Here is a 15526-nt window from a genome sequence, read left to right on the forward strand (position 1 = left end):
GAGGAGTAAAAAACCATCAAAAATTTCAATCCTGCATGATTCTACCAAGAAATGTGATTCTTCATTCAAAACGTTGGTTTTTGCTATTGGGCTCTATTGAATAATGAATGTTTTGAATTTTCTCCAAAAGTAAAGTAGTTGCAAACTCATGCTTTTAGAGACTTGTTTGGGCTCATGAGAGGAGTAGAAAAACATCAAAAATTTCAGTCCTGCATGATTCTACCAAGAAATGTGTGTTCATTGAAACCGCTGGTTTTTGATCGTTTGGGCCCTATTGAATAATGAATGTTTTGAATTTTCTCCAAAAGTAAAGTAGTTGCAAACTCATCCTTTTAGAAACTTGTTTGGGCTGTTGAGAGGAGTAAAAAACCATCAAAAATTTCAATCCTGCATGATTCTACCAAGAAATGTGATTCTTCATTCAAAACGCTGGTTTTTGCTATTGGGCTCTATTGAATAATGAATGTTTTGAATTTTCTCCAAAAGTAAAGTAGTTGCAAACTCATGCTTTTAGAGACTTGTTTGGGCTCATGAGAGGAGTATAAAAACATCAAAAATTTCAGTCCTGCATGATTCTACCAAGAAATGTGTTCATTCAAACCGCTGGTTTTTGATAGTTTGGGCCCTATTGAATAATGAATGTTTTGAATTTTCTCCAAAAGTAAAGTAGTTGCAAACTCATCCTTTTAGAAACTTGTTTGGGCTGTTGAGAGGAGTAAAAAACCATCAAAAATTTCAATCCTGCATGATTCTACCAAGAAATGTGATTCTTCATTCAAAACGCTGGTTTTTTCTATTGGGCTCTATTGAATAATGAATGTTTTGAATTTTCTCCAAAAGTAAAGTAGTTGCAAGCTCATGCTTTTAGAGACTTGTTTGGGCTCATGAGAGGAGTAGAAAAACATCAAAAATTTCAGTCCTGCATGATTCTACCAAGAAATGTGTGTTCATTGAAACCGCTGGTTTTTGATAGTTTGGGCCCTATTGAATAATGAATGTTTTGAATTTTCTCCAAAAGTAAAGTAGTTGCAAACTCATCCTTTTAGAAACTTGTTTGGGCTGTTGAGAGGAGTAAAAAACCATCAAAAATTTCAATCCTGCATGATTCTACCAAGAAATGTGATTCTTCATTCAAAACGCTGGTTTTTGCTATTGGGCTCTATTGAATAATGAATGTTTTGAATTTTCTCCAAAAGTAAAGTAGTTGCAAACTCATGCTTTTAGAGACTTGTTTGGGCTCATGAGATGAGTAGAAAAACATCAAAAATTTCAGTCCTGCATGATTCTACCAAGACATGTGTGTTCATTGAAATGGCTGGTTTTTGATAGTTTGGGCCCTATTGAATAATGAATGTTTTGAATTTTCTCCAAAAGTAAAGTAGTTGCAAACTCATCCTTTTAGAAACTTGTTTGGGCTGTTGAGAGGAGTAAAAAACCATCAAAAATTTCAATCCTGCATGATTCTACCAAGAAATGTGATTCTTCATTCAAAACGCTGGTTTTTGCTATTGGGCTCTGTTGAATAATGAATGTTTTGAATTTTCTCCAAAATTAAAGTAGTTGCAAACTCATGCTTTTAGAGACTTGTTTGGGCTCATGAGAGGAGTAGAAAAACATCAAAAATTTCAGTCCTGCATGATTCTACCAAGAAATGTGTGTTCATTGAAACCGCTGGTTTTTGATAGTTTGGGCCCTATTGAATAATGAATGTTTTGAATTTTCTCCAAAAGTAAAGTAGTTGCAAACTCATCCTTTTAGAAACTTGTTTGGGCTGTTGAGAGGAGTAAAAAACCATCAAAAATTTCAATCCTGCATGATTCTACCAAGAAATGTGATTCTTCATTCAAAACGCTGGTTTTTGCTATTGGGCTCTATTGAATAATGAATGTTTTGAATTTTCTCCAAAAGTAAAGTAGTTGCAAACTCATGCTTTTAGAGACTTGTTTGGGCTCATGAGATGAGTAGAAAAACATCAAAAATTTCAGTCCTGCATGATTCTACCAAGACATGTGTGTTCATTGAAACGGCTGGTTTTTGATAGTTTGGGCCCTATTGAATAATGAATGTTTTGAATTTTCTCCAAAAGTAAAGTAGTTGCAAACTCATCCTTTTAGAAACTTGTTTGGGCTGTTGAGAGGAGTAAAAAACCATCAAAAATTTCAATCCTGCATGATTCTACCAAGAAATGTGATTCTTCATTCAAAACGCTGGTTTTTGCTATTGGGCTCTATTGAATAATGAATGTTTTGAATTTTCTCCAAAATTAAAGTAGTTGCAAACTCATGCTTTTAGAGACTTGTTTGGGCTCATGAGAGGAGTAGAAAAACATCAAAAATTTCAGTCCTGCATGATTCTACCAAGAAATGTGTGTTCATTCAAACCGCTGGTTTTTGATAGTTTGGGCCCTATTGAATAATGAATGTTTTGAATTTTCTCCAAAAGTAAAGTAGTTGCAAACTCATGCTTTTAGAGACTTGTTTGGGCTCATGAGAGGAGTAGAAAAACATCAAAAATTTCAGTCCTGCATGATTCTACCAAGAAATGTGTGTTCATTGAAACCGCTGGTTTTTGATCGTTTGGGCCCTATTGAATAATGAATGTTTTGAATTTTCTCCAAAAGTAAAGTAGTTGCAAACTCATCCTTTTAGAAACTTGTTTGGGCTGTTGAGAGGAGTAAAAAACCATCAAAAATTTCAATCCTGCATGATTCTACCAAGAAATGTGATTCTTCATTCAAAACGCTGGTTTTTGCTATTGGGCTCTATTGAATAATGAATGTTTTGAATTTTCTCCAAAAGTAAAGTAGTTGCAAACTCATGCTTTTAGAGACTTGTTTGGGCTCATGAGAGGAGTAGAAAAACATCAAAAATTTCAGTCCTGCATGATTCTACCAAGAAATGTGTTCATTCAAGCCGCTGGTTTTTGATAGTTTGGGCCCTATTGAATAATGAATGTTTTGAATTTTCTCCAAAAGTAAAGTAGTTGCAAACTCATCCTTTTAGAAACTTGTTTGGGCTGTTGAGAGGAGTAAAAAACCATCAAAAATTTCAATCCTGCATGATTCTACCAAGAAATGTGATTCTTCATTCAAAACGCTGGTTTTTGCTATTGGGCTCTATTGAATAATGAATGTTTTGAATTTTCTCCAAAAGTAAAGTAGTTGCAAACTCATGCTTTTAGAGACTTGTTTGGGCTCATGAGAGGAGTAGAAAAACATCAAAAATTTCAGTCCTGCATGATTCTACCAAGAAATGTGTGTTCATTCAAACCGCTGGTTTTTGATAGTTTGGGCCCTATTGAATAATGAATGTTTTGAATTTTCTCCAAAAGTAAAGTAGTTGCAAACTCATGCTTTTAGAGACTTGTTTGGGCTCATGAGATGAGTAGAAAAACATCAAAAATTTCAGTCCTGCATGATTCTACCAAGACATGTGTGTTCATTGAAACGGCTGGTTTTTGATAGTTTGGGCCCTATTGAATAATGAATGTTTTGAATTTTCTCCAAAAGTAAAGTAGTTGCAAACTCATCCTTTTAGAAACTTGTTTGGGCTGTTGAGAGGAGTAAAAAACCATCAAAAATTTCAATCCTGCATGATTCTACCAAGAAATGTGATTCTTCATTCAAAACGTTGGTTTTTGCTATTGGGCTCTATTGAATAATGAATGTTTTGAATTTTCTCCAAAAGTAAAGTAGTTGCAAACTCATGCTTTTAGAGACTTGTTTGGGCTCATGAGAGGAGTAGAAAAACATCAAAAATTTCAGTCCTGCATGATTCTACCAAGAAATGTGTGTTCATTGAAACCGCTGGTTTTTGATCGTTTGGGCCCTATTGAATAATGAATGTTTTGAATTTTCTCCAAAAGTAAAGTAGTTGCAAACTCATCCTTTTAGAAACTTGTTTGGGCTGTTGAGAGGAGTAAAAAACCATCAAAAATTTCAATCCTGCATGATTCTACCAAGAAATGTGATTCTTCATTCAAAACGCTGGTTTTTTCTATTGGGCTCTATTGAATAATGAATGTTTTGAATTTTCTCCAAAAGTAAAGTAGTTGCAAGCTCATGCTTTTAGAGACTTGTTTGGGCTCATGAGAGGAGTAGAAAAACATCAAAAATTTCAGTCCTGCATGATTCTACCAAGAAATGTGTGTTCATTGAAACCGCTGGTTTTTGATAGTTTGGGCCCTATTGAATAATGAATGTTTTGAATTTTCTCCAAAAGTAAAGTAGTTGCAAACTCATCCTTTTAGAAACTTGTTTGGGCTGTTGAGAGGAGTAAAAAACCATCAAAAATTTCAATCCTGCATGATTCTACCAAGAAATGTGATTCTTCATTCAAAACGCTGGTTTTTGCTATTGGGCTCTATTGAATAATGAATGTTTTGAATTTTCTCCAAAAGTAAAGTAGTTGCAAACTCATGCTTTTAGAGACTTGTTTGGGCTCATGAGATGAGTAGAAAAACATCAAAAATTTCAGTCCTGCATGATTCTACCAAGACATGTGTGTTCATTGAAATGGCTGGTTTTTGATAGTTTGGGCCCTATTGAATAATGAATGTTTTGAATTTTCTCCAAAAGTAAAGTAGTTGCAAACTCATCCTTTTAGAAACTTGTTTGGGCTGTTGAGAGGAGTAAAAAACCATCAAAAATTTCAATCCTGCATGATTCTACCAAGAAATGTGATTCTTCATTCAAAACGCTGGTTTTTGCTATTGGGCTCTATTGAATAATGAATGTTTTGAATTTTCTCCAAAATTAAAGTAGTTGCAAACTCATGCTTTTAGAGACTTGTTTGGGCTCATGAGAGGAGTAGAAAAACATCAAAAATTGCAGTCCTGCATGATTCTACCAAGAAATGTGTGTTCATTCAAACCGCTGGTTTTTGATAGTTTGGGCCCTATTGAATAATGAATGTTTTGACTTTTCTCCAAAAGTAAAATAGTTGCAAACTCATGCTTTTAGAGACTTGTTTGGGCTCATGAGAGGAGTAGAAAAACATCAAAAATTTCAGTCCTGCATGATTCTACCAAGAAATGTGTGTTCAATGAAACCGCTGGTTTTTGATAGTTTGGGCCCTATTGAATAATGAATGTTTTGAATTTTCTCCAAAAGTAAAGTAGTTGCAAACTCATCCTTTTAGAAACTTGTTTGGGCTGTTGAGAGGAGTAAAAAACCATCAAAAATTTCAATCCTGCATGATTCTACCAAGAAATGTGATTCTTCATTCAAAACGCTGGTTTTTGCTATTGGGCTCTATTGAATAATGAATGTTTTGAATTTTCTCCAAAAGTAAAGTAGTTGCAAACTCATGCTTTTAGAGACTTGTTTGGGCTCATGAGATGAGTAGAAAAACATCAAAAATTTCAGTCCTGCATGATTCTACCAAGACATGTGTGTTCATTGAAACGGCTGGTTTTTGATAGTTTGGGCCCTATTGAATAATGAATGTTTTGAATTTTCTCCAAAAGTAAAGTAGTTGCAAACTCATCCTTTTAGAAACTTGTTTGGGCTGTTGAGAGGAGTTAAAAACCATCAAAAATTTCAATCCTGCATGATTCTACCAAGAAATGTGATTCTTCATTCAAAACGCTGGTTTTTGCTATTGGTCTCTATTGAATAATGAATGTTTTGAATTTTCTCCAAAAGTAAAGTAGTTGCAAACTCATGCTTTTAGAGACTTGTTTGGGCTCATGAGAGGAGTAGAAAAACATCAAAAATTTCAGTCCTGCATGATTCTACCAAGAAATGTGTGTTCATTGAAACCGCTGGTTTTTGATCGTTTGGGCCCTATTGAATAATGAATGTTTTGAATTTTCTCCAAAAGTAAAGTAGTTGCAAACTCATCCTTTTAGAAACTTGTTTGGGCTGTTGAGAGGAGTAAAAAACCATGAAAAATTTCAATCCTGCATGATTTTACCAAGAAATGTGATTCTTCATTGAAAACCTGATTTTTGCTATTGGGCTCTATTGAATAGTGAATGTTTTGAATTTTCTCCAAAAGTAAAGTAGTTGCAAACTCATGCTTTTAGAGACTTGTTTGGGCTCATGAGAGGAGTAGAAAAACATCAAAAATTTCAGTCCTGCATGATTCTACCAAGAAATGTGTTCATTCAAACCGCTGGTTTTTGATAGTTTGGGCCCTATTGAATAATGAATGTTTTGAATTTTCTCCAAAAGTAAAGTAGTTGCAAACTCATGCTTTTAGAGACTTGTTTGGGCTCATGAGATGAGTAGAAAAACATCAAAAATTTCAGTCCTGCATGATTCTACCAAGACATGTGTGTTCATTGAAACGGCTGGTTTTTGATAGTTTGGGCCCTATTGAATAATGAATGTTTTGAATTTTCTCCAAAAGTAAAGTAGTTGCAAACTCATCCTTTTAGAAACTTGTTTGGGCTGTTGAGAGGAGTAAAAAACCATCAAAAATTTCAATCCTGCATGATTCTACCAAGAAATGTGATTCTTCATTCAAAACGCTGGTTTTTGCTATTGGGCTCTATTGAATAATGAATGTTTTGAATTTTCTCCAAAAGTAAAGTAGTTGCAAACTCATGCTTTTAGAGACTTGTTTGGGCTCATGAGAGGAGTAGAAAAACATCAAAAATTTCAGTCCTGCATGATTCTACCAAGAAATGTGTGTTCATTGAAACCGCTGGTTTTTGATCGTTTGGGCCCTATTGAATAATGAATGTTTTGAATTTTCTCCAAAAGTAAAGTAGTTGCAAACTCATCCTTTTAGAAACTTGTTTGGGCTGTTGAGAGGAGTAAAAAACCATCAAAAATTTCAATCCTGCATGATTCTACCAAGAAATGTGATTCTTCATTCAAAACGCTGGTTTTTGCTATTGGGCTCTATTGAATAATGAATGTTTTGAATTTTCTCCAAAAGTAAAGTAGTTGCAAACTCATGCTTTTAGAGACTTGTTTGGGCTCATGAGAGGAGTAGAAAAACATCAAAAATTTCAGTCCTGCATGATTCTACCAAGAAATGTGTTCATTCAAACCGCTGGTTTTTGATAGTTTGGGCCCTATTGAATAATGAATGTTTTGAATTTTCTCCAAAAGTAAAGTAGTTGCAAACTCATCCTTTTAGAAACTTGTTTGGGCTGTTGAGAGGAGTAAAAAACCATCAAAAATTTCAATCCTGCATGATTCTACCAAGAAATGTGATTCTTCATTCAAAACGCTGGTTTTTGCTATTGGGCTCTATTGAATAATGAATGTTTTGAATTTTCTCCAAAAGTAAAGTAGTTGCAAACTCATGCTTTTAGAGACTTGTTCGGGCTCATGAGAGGAGTAGAAAAACATCAAAAATTTCAGTCCTGCATGATTCTACCAAGAAATGTGTGTTCATTGAAACCGCTGGTTTTTGATAGTTTGGGCCCTATTGAATAATGAATGTTTTGAATTTTCTCCAAAAGTAAAGTAGTTGCAAACTCATCCTTTTAGAAACTTGTTTGGGCTGTTGAGAGGAGTAAAAAACCATCAAAAATTTCAATCCTGCATGATTCTACCAAGAAATGTGATTCTTCATTCAAAACGCTGGTTTTTGCTATTGGGCTCTATTGAATAATGAATGTTTTGAATTTTCTCCAAAAGTAAAGTAGTTGCAAACTCATGCTTTTAGAGACTTGTTTGGGCTCATGAGATGAGTAGAAAAACATCAAAAATTTCAGTCCTGCATGATTCTACCAAGACATGTGTGTTCATTGAAACGGCTGGTTTTTGATATTTTGGGCCCTATTGAATAATGAATGTTTTGAATTTTCTCCAAAAGTAAAGTATTTGCAAACTCATCCTTTTAGAAACTTGTTTTGGCTGTTGAGAGGAGTAAAAAACCATCAAAAATTTCAATCCTGCATGATTCTACCAAGAAATGTGATTCTTCATTCAAAACGCTGGTTTTTGCTATTGGGCTCTATTGAATAATGAATGTTTTGAATTTTCTCCAAAATTAAAGTAGTTGCAAACTCATGCTTTTAGAGACTTGTTTGGGCTCATGAGAGGAGTAGAAAAACATCAAAAATTTCAGTCCTGCATGATTCTACCAAGAAATGTGTGTTCATTCAAACCGCTGGTTTTTGATAGTTTGGGCCCTATTGAATAATGAATGTTTTGAATTTTCTCCAAAAGTAAAGTAGTTGCAAACTCATGCTTTTAGAGACTTGTTTGGGCTCATGAGAGGAGTAGAAAAACATCAAAAATTTCAGTCCTGCATGATTCTACCAAGAAATGTGTGTTCATTGAAACCGCTGGTTTTTGATAGTTTGGGCCCTATTGAATAATGAATGTTTTGAATTTTCTCCAAAAGTAAAGTAGTTGCAAACTCATCCTTTTAGAAACTTGTTTGGGCTGTTGAGAGGAGTAAAAAACCATCAAAAATTTCAATCCTGCATGATTCTGCCAAGAAATGTGATTCTTCATTCAAAACGCTGGTTTTTGCTTTTGGGCTCTATTGAATAATGAATGTTTTGAATTTTCTCCAAAAGTAAAGTAGTTGCAAACTCATGCTTTTAGAGACTTGTTTGGGCTCATGAGAGGAGTAGAAAAACATCAAAAATTTCAGTCCTGCATGATTCTACCAAGAAATGTGTGTTCATTGAAACCGCTGGTTTTTGATCGTTTGGGCCCTATTGAATAATGAATGTTTTGAATTTTCTCCAAAAGTAAAGTAGTTGCAAACTCATCCTTTTAGAAACTTGTTTGGGCTGTTGAGAGGAGTAAAAAACCATGAAAAATTTCAATCCTGCATGATTTTACCAAGAAATGTGATTCTTCATTGAAAACCTGATTTTTGCTATTGGGCTCTATTGAATAGTGAATGTTTTGAATTTTCTCCAAAAGTAAAGTAGTTGCAAACTCATGCTTTTAGAGACTTGTTTGGGCTCATGAGAGGAGTAGAAAAAAATCAAAAATTTCAGTCCTGCATGATTCTACCAAGAAATGTGTTCATTCAAACCGCTGGTTTTTGATAGTTTGGGCCCTATTGAATAATGAATGTTTTGAATTTTCTCCATTTTCAATCAACTTTATTAAATTTTCAAAGGTAACAGTAATGTTTTTTAGTAGCATTAAAATGTAGATGTTACATTTATACTGGTAAAGGGGGGGGGTAGGTTATGATGAGGGTAAGGAGTTCAGAATGAGTTTAATTGTTTTATTGAGACAAACAAAGGCCAAAACAAAAGGAGAAGGGGGGGGAAAGAAATATAACAGTAATGTTACAAATATGAAGTAAGTTGAGATATAGATCTAACTAACAGTACAGTCACAAATAAATTGCAGGTACAAACATAGAATTTCAATACAAATAAAAAATTAACCGTTGTTTAATAAAACAATAGTGCGGTTAAGGAATTGTACAATATGAACAACCATACAGATAATCAATTTGGATTAGGAGTAGGAGAGAGGCCAATGCAGAAATCTAGGAAGCGCTAAAATCTGTCCAGCATTTCCATCTTTTACTATAAGTTATATAGTAGTTGTTTGCAGTAGCATGGCTTTTTTCGTATGATTCATGAAGATTCATTTTATCGATAATGTCGCTAATTTTGGGAACTGAATCTTCTTTCCAGAAAAGAGCTATTGCATTTTTAGTTATTAAGAGTAGATGGATAATGACAGAACGGTGAGATGAATGAATATCTTCAAGGTCAAGTGATAACAGGGCCTTATGTGGAGTTAAAGTTATTGTAGTTTTGGTGACTTTATTGATTAAATCAGAAATCTCAGACCATAAAGGTCTGATTTTCGAACATTCCCAAAACATGTGGAGTAAGCTACCTATTTCACCACAATGTCTCCAGCATTCAGGAGATCTACCAGGAAAAATTTTTGCTAGCTTAAAGGGGGTAAAGTACCATCTAGATAAGATTTTAAAGTATGATTCGTGAAGGTTTGCACAAATGTTAGACGAGTATGTTGATTTTAGTGCTTTGGTCCATTGTTGCTGAGTTCTTGTAATGTTGAGGTCTTTTTCCCAGTTAAGCATAAAGGTAGTTTTTTCCGGATTATTACTAGAGTTAAGAAAGTCGTAGATGTTTCTAGATTTCCAATAATATTTATTGCCAGGGTTACATATTAGTAGACTAGTGGAATCTGTTATAAAGGTTCTTTTTCTTAATAGCTTCTTAATGAGTTTTTTTAAGTTAGATAGAAAGTGGAAGTCGCTGATGGCAAAGTTAAATTTAGTTCGCAGTAGATCATCGCTGATGAATTGCTTACCATCATGCAAATCCACTAGCTTTTTAATACCAACTTGTTTCCAATTAGAGGGAATATCCTTTTCCAGGATTAAACTAAAGGTTTTGAGAGGAACATTTTTGATTTGTTGATATTTTGATCCTTTTTTAGTATGAATTTGGGATTTAGCTAAGTATTTCCAAGCTAATAATGTGGCTGATATTGTTGGAGAAATATGTGGTAAGTGACTAGAGGATACCAAACCATCCAAAATCAGTCTTGACAGTGGAATGTTACTGTTCCAAACTTTCTCTATATCCGTCCAAATTGGACAGTTATCCTGATTAAACCATGACAAGGATTGTATTATGAGATTTGAATAGTAATAGTTAACTAAGTTAGGGAGGGCCAAACCTCCTTGAATTTTCTCCAAAAGTAAAGTAGTTGCAAACTCATCCTTTTAGAAACTTGCTTGGGCTGTTGAGAGGAGTAAAAAACCATCAAAAATTTCAATCCTGCATGATTCTACCAAGAAATGTGATTCTTCATTCAAAACGCTGGTTTTTGCTATTGGGCTCTATTGAATAATGAATGTTTTGAATTTTCTCCAAAAGTAAAGTAGTTGCAAACTCATCCTTTTAGAGACTTGTTTGGGCTCATGAGAGGAGTAGAAAAACATCAAAAATTTCAGTCCTGCATGATTCTACCAAGAAATGTGTGTTCATTGAAACCGCTGGTTTTTGATAGTTTGGGCCCTATTGAATAATGAATGTTTTGAATTTTCTCCAAAAGTAAAGTAGTTGCAAACTCATCCTTTTAGAAACTTGTTTGGGCTGTTGAGAGGAGTAAAAAACCATCAAAAATTTCAATCCTGCATGATTCTACCAAGAAATGTGATTCTTCATTCAAAACGCTGGTTTTTGCTATTGGGCTCTATTGAATAATGAATGTTTTGAATTTTCTCCAAAAGTAAAGTAGTTGCAAACTCATGCTTTTAGAGACTTGTTTGGGCTCATGAGAGGAGTAGAAAAACATCAAAAATTTCAGTCCTGCATGATTCTACCAAGAAATGTGTGTTCATTCAAACCGCTGGTTTTTGATAGTTTGGGCCCTATTGAATAATGAATGTTTTGAATTTTCTCCAAAAGTAAAGTAGTTGCAAACTCATGCTTTTAGAGACTTGTTTGGGCTCATGAGAGGAGTAGAAAAACATCAAAAATTTCAGTCCTGCATGATTCTACCAAGAAATGTGTGTTCATTGAAACCGCTGGTTTTTGATAGTTTGGGCCCTATTGAATAATGAATGTTTTGAATTTTCTCCAAAAGTAAAGTAGTTGCAAACTCATCCTTTTAGAAACTTGTTTGAGCTGTTGAGAGGAGTAAAAAACCATCAAAAATTTCAATCCTGCATGATTCTACCAAGAAATGTGATTCTTCATTCAAAACGCTGGTTTTTGCTATTGGGCTCTAATGAATAATGAATGTTTTGAATTTTCTCCAAAAGTAAAGTAGTTGCAAACTCATGCTTTTAGAGACTTGTTTGGGCTCATGAGAGGAGTAGAAAAACATCAAAAATTTCAGTCCTGCATGATTCTACCAAGAAATGTGTGTTCATTGAAACCGCTGGTTTTTGATAGTTTGGGCCCTATTGAATAATGAATGTTTTGAATTTTCTCCAAAAGTAAAGTAGTTGCAAACTCATCCTTTTAGAAACTTGTTTGGGCTGTTGAGAGGAGTAAAAAACCATCAAAAAATTCAATCCTGCATGATTTTACCAAGAAATGTGATTCTTCATTCAAAACCTGATTTTTGCTATTGGGCTCTATTGAATAGTGAATGTTTTGAATTTTCTCCAAAAGTAAAGTAGTTGCAAACTCATGCTTTTAGAGACTTGTTTGGGCTCATGAGAGGAGTAGAAAAACATCAAAAATTTCAGTCCTGCATGATTATACCAAGAAATGTGTTCATTCAAACCGCTGGTTTTTGATAGTTTGGGCCCTATTGAATAATGAATGTTTTGAATTTTCTCCAAAAGTAAAGTAGTTGCAAACTCATCCTTTTAGAAACTTGTTTGGGCTGTTGAGAGGAGTAAAAAACCATCAAAAATTTCAATCCTGCATGATTCTACCAAGAAATGTGATTCTTCATTCAAAACGCTGGTTTTTGCTATTGGGCTCTATTGAATAATGAATGTTTTGAATTTTCTCCAAAAGTAAAGTAGTTGCAAACTCATGCTTTTAGAGACTTGTTTGGGCTCATGAGAGGAGTAGAAAAACATCAAAAATTTCAGTCCTGCATGATTCTACCAAGAAATGTGTGTTCATTGAAACCGCTGGTTTTTGATAGTTTGGGCCCTATTGAATAATGAATGTTTTGAATTTTCTCCAAAAGTAAAGTAGTTGCAAACTCATCCTTTTAGAAACTTGTTTGGGCTGTTGAGAGGAGTAAAAAACCATCAAAAATTTCAATCCTGCATGATTCTACCAAGAAATGTGATTCTTCATTCAAAACGCTGGTTTTTGCTATTGGGCTCTATTGAATAATGAATGTTTTGAATTTTCTCCAAAAGTAAAGTAGTTGCAAACTCATGCTTTTATTTTCCAATAATTTTTATTAGAATTTTCCAAGATTTAAACAAACATAAAAAGGGGAGGAAAATAGGTAGGGGGAACAAAGGAAAGGAAGGGAAAGGAAATACAATAGAAACTCAATGAGAGTACCTTGTTTATGCAAAAACATAAGAAATATCAATACATTAGACAATAACACAAACTGTATGATCATTATCAAGACTTAAACTAATTTCTGATTTAAAGCTATATCTAAGAACTGAACGTCAGACTTAAAATATAGAATATGAAATATAGTCTCACCTGGATTCGTCAAACCGTAGCATAATTTTCTAGAAGTACCGTTAAGTAATAAAAAGCTTGTTCCAAGCATCCCATTTCTTATTATATTTGTCCAAGTAATTGTTTTGGAAAGCAAAGCGCCTTTCCAATGCACTATGAATCACAAGGTTATGAAATATATCATCAAACCTTGGAGAATCAATTTTCTTCCAATGAGCTGCTATGGAGTTTTTCACTACCAGTAAAATATGTGCTATCATAAGGATTGATGAAAAGTCTAAATGTTCCAGGTCCAGGAGCAAGAGAGCCATACTAGGAGAGATAACTAACCTCCTACCTAAGAATGTATCTATATGAACCGAAACCTCTCTCCATAAGCTCCTAACTTTTGGGCATCCCCAAAATATGTGGAATAAATTCCCTACTGATCCACACTCCCTCCAGCATAAGTTGGAGGTGCCATGATTTATAAAAAACAACCTCGATGGAGTATAATACCATCTTGCAACTAATTTATAGTAGGATTCGCGTAACGACATCGAGATTGTTGAGGTAAAAGAAAGTTTGAGGGCATCTTGCCATTGTTCTAGTGAGGGAGATATATTTAAATCAGTCTCCCAACGTTTCATATATGCCGTTTTTAATATAACTGTATCTCTATTAAAAATTTTGTATATATTTTTTAAGTTCCAGACGCTTCTCTTTTCTAAGTTTCCCATGAATAAGGCCAATATGTCCAAATTTAGAGGTTTGAGGTTAATAAATTTTTTTATATGATCTTTAAGAACAGTGAAGAAAAGGAATTCTGAAGAGGGGAGATTAAAGTTTAATTTAATTTCGCTGAAGGAGAAGAAAGACCCATTATACAAATCTCCTATTTTTTTTATGTTGCATGTAGACCAAATATCTGGAATTGAAAGCCTATAAATAACTGATAACAATGATAATGGTACATTATTTAGTTGTCTTGTTTTATTCCAATTCCTTCCTGGCCGAATAAAACCTTTCCAGGCCAAAAGTATAGCTTGAAATATAGGGTGTGAAGGTAGCTTTTGTCTAGAATCAAGGATATTGTTATAAAAAGTATTATTAAGTAAATTATTGCTACTCTGACTCTCTTCCAAAACCACCCATGCCGGAGGCTTGGTTTGTTTAAACCAAAGAAGGCTGGCCTTAATCAACAAGGCTTGGTAGTATGCCGTAATATTCGGTAATCCCAGGCCTCCATTTTCTTTGTTTTTATAGAGAATGTTTGAGGCAATTCTGGGTTTTTTATCATCCCAAATAAAAGAGTTGATCAAAGCCTGGATTTTAGACAGATAGACTGATGGAATATTGATAGGAAGGGTTCTGAATAAATATAATATCTTAGGTAGAATGAAAGACTTTACGGCCAGAATCCTTCCAAATAAGGATAGGGTGATGCGCTTAAAATTTGTAAGATCTGTAGTTATAGTTTTGATTAAACTGTTAATATTAATTGGGATAATTAACTGAAATTTATTTGTCAGTATTGTCCCTAAGTATCTTACTTCTTCCTCTTTTCCTGAAAAATTTGAGAGACTTTCCAACCGCTCCTTTTCCTGATAATTTAAATTAAAAGATAGGATCTTTGACTTTAAATGATTGATTTTAAAGTATGATATATTTGAGAATGCCTTTAAATCCATCATCAGTGCCGCAATAGAAATTTCTGGATTTAGAAGAGTCAATACTATATCATCTGCGAACAAACCAATTTTAAAAGAACGTTGTAGAGTTTCTAGGCCATGAATATTAGAGTTAAATCTAATTTTTTCTGCTAAGGGTTCTATTGCTAAAACAAATAAAAGTGGGGAAAGGGGGCATCCCTGTCTAGTTCCATTTGAAATAGAGAATAGCTTTGATAGATGGTTATTAGTGTAGACTTTTGCACATGGTTCTGCGTATAAGGCCATAATTGAGGATATAAATACATCATTAAATCCAAACTTCAAAAGTACCCCTCTAAGATAAGTCCAATTCAGTCTATCAAAAGCTTTCTCGGCATCTAACGTGACCAGAACTGAAGGAGCAGTAGAAAATTTTGTATTATTCAATATATTCAGAATCCTTCTGGTCCCATCAGACGCCTGACGACCCTCCACAAATCCAATCTGGTCATCTTTTACCAAAGAGGGAAGAATCTTCTTTAGTCTCTCAGCCCATATTTTTGAGTATAACTTGACATCTCCATTGATAAGTGAGATTGGCCTGTAACTCTGAACCCTCTCAGGATCCCCCCCTTCCTTAGGTATCATAACTATAGTCGCTTCCAACATTTCCTTTGGGAAGGAACCCTGAGAGGAAGCCAAATTAAATATATTTACCAAATGGGGAGTCAAAAGTTGTTGAAAGGTCTTATAGTACTCATTAATGAATCCATCTGGCCCTGGTGACTTCTGAGCCTTAAGTTTATTGATTGCATCAGAAATTTCGTTTATTGAGATAGGCCTATTTATATGATCCAGTT

Source organism: Dendrobates tinctorius, unplaced genomic scaffold (assembly GCF_039654945.1).
Source record: "Dendrobates tinctorius isolate UK_male_01 unplaced genomic scaffold, ASM3965494v1 ptg000170l, whole genome shotgun sequence".
NCBI lineage: Eukaryota > Metazoa > Chordata > Amphibia > Anura > Dendrobatidae > Dendrobates > Dendrobates tinctorius.